The sequence below is a fragment of the Electrona antarctica genome (assembly GCF_951216825.1).
Source record: "Electrona antarctica genome assembly, chromosome: 7".
Lineage (NCBI taxonomy): Eukaryota > Metazoa > Chordata > Actinopteri > Myctophiformes > Myctophidae > Electrona > Electrona antarctica.
The window spans coordinates 14,109,274-14,111,840 of NC_136812.1; positions in this window are offsets into that span (position 1 = coordinate 14,109,274).

Genomic DNA, 2,567 nt, shown 5'->3' on the forward strand with positions numbered 1-2,567 from the left:
AAAACATAAACAACTTAATGTGTACCGTCTGCCTCGTTGACGGCAGACTGTTGGGCGAGCGCTTTGGCATGGGAGGCATCAGCTATAGCTATAGGTTGTCTCCATATATGGAGCTTAAGGTGAAATTTCACCTAGAGCTCCATATAATCACAATTGTTGTGACGTGACAAAAACGCAAGGTTTCATAGTTCATCTGTGACCTTCAGTCGCAATTCAGGAAACCAGGTTCAAATCCAGGATAGAAGAGGAAAGTTACATTACTTTCATTAGCATAACTAAAGTGAGGGGAAAAAAGGAGCCACTGCTCCACTCAACCATCCTCCAAGTGTGTCTCGCCCATATGGACAACAGCCATTACCCTCCCAGTGTGTCTCGCCCATGGACAACAGCCATTACCCTCCCAGGTATGTGTGTCTCGCCCATATGGACAACAGCCATTACCCTCCCAGGTATGTGTGTCTCGCCCATATGGACAACAGCCATTACCCTCCCAGTGTGTCTCGCCCATATGGACCACAGCCATTACCCTCCCAGGTATGTCTCGCCCATGGACAACAGCCATTACCCTCCCAGTGTGTCTCGCCCATATGGACAACAGCCATTACCCTCCCAGGTATGTCTCGCCCATGGACAACAGCCATTACCCTCCCAGTGTGTCTCGCCCATATGGACAACAGCCATTACCCTCCCAGTGTGTCTCGCCCATGGACAACAGCCATTACCCTCCCAGTGTGTCTCGCCCATGGACAACAGCCATTACCCTCCCAGTGTGTCTCGCCCATATGGACAACAGCCATTACCCTCCCAGGTATGTCTCGCCCATGGACAACAGCCATTACCCTCCCAGTGTGTCTCGCCCATATGGACCACAGCCATTACCCTCCCAGTGTGTCTCGCCCATATGGACCACAGCCATTACCCTCCCAGTGTGTCTCGCCCATATGGACCACAGCCATTACCCTCCCAGTGTGTCTCGCCCATATGGACCACAGCCATTACCCTCCCAGTGTGTCTCGCCCATATGGACCACAGCCATTACCCTCCCAGTGTGTCTCGCCCATATGGACCACAGCCATTACCCTCCCAGTGTGTCTCGCCCATATGGACCACAGCCATTACCCTCCCAGTGTGTCTCGCCCATATGGACCACAGCCATTACCCTCCCAGTGTGTCTCGCCCATATGGACCACAGCCATTACCCTCCCAGTGTGTCTCGCCCATATGGACCACAGCCATTACCCTCCCAGGTATGTGTGTCTCGCCCATATGGACAACAGCCATTACCCTCCCAGTGTGTCTCGCCCATATGGACCACAGCCATTACCCTCCCAGTGTGTCTCGCCCATATGGACCACAGCCATTACCCTCCCAGGTATGTGTGTCTCGCCCATATGGACCACAGCCATTACCCTCCCAGTGTGTCTCGCCCATATGGACAACAGCCATTACCCTCCAAGTGTGTCTCGCCCATGGACAACAGCCATTACCCTCCCAGTGTGTCTCGCCCATGGACAACAGCCATTACCCTCCCAGTGTGTCTCGCCCATATGGACCACAGCCATTACCCTCCCAGTGTGTCTCGCCCATGGACAACAGCCATTACCCTCCCAGTGTGTCTCGCCCATATGAACCACAGCCATTACCCTCCCAGTGTGTCTCGCCCATGGACAACAGCCATTACCCTCCCACTGTGTCTCGCCCATATGGACAACAGCCATTACCCTCCCAGTGTGTCTCGCCCATGGACAACAGCCATTACCCTCCCAGGTATGTCGCTTCCTTTAATTTATCTGACTCAGCATTATAACCTGCATCAATTAAACCATTTTGACCTGAGATCAGATTAAAAAAATGTCTTCTACAGTACATCCTGACAGTTTTCTGAAAAATCTATGTTTCTATGTCAGTCGTTCTTCGATTTTTCAAAAATAGCAGACCTACAAGTTCATAGCGCGCCACTCAGTGGCGCGCTATGAGCTTGTAGATCTGCTATTTTTCAATAGCTAAAGCATAACATAATGCTAACACCAAAATGGGTTCCCACCCGAAATGGGTTAAAGCAAAACGACCCAAAGAAAATCAATTTGAGGTGAGCACTTGCACAATAATAATCCTTCAAATAGACTCTTGAGACAGATCAATCAATATGTGTTGACTATAGTTTATTGTGTGGTTTCACCAGGCGTTCAGATGAAACCCAGTGGCTGCTCCGTTGCGGATGAATTAGAGATTATGATGACTCGGAGGAAAGTCGATTGGATGTATTTATAGACCGCATTAAAGTTTGTTTCGAGCTTTTCACACCCCACAACATATTTGGTTTTATTTTCATTGCCCTTGTATGACTGATAAATCATTCTTAACCACTTAAACCCCAGCAAAGGGGATAGCTTCATCAGGAAATAGCAGACAGACGCGATGAGTTTCATTGATCAATGATGAATCGATTGATTGATCATTAAAATAAACATGCTCTAGCTGCCGTGTTAAGTGGTCAGATGGGTGGGGTGGGGCCGCGAATGCTTTTAAGATTTTTAAGTGGGCCCTGATCCAGAAAAACTCGCCTT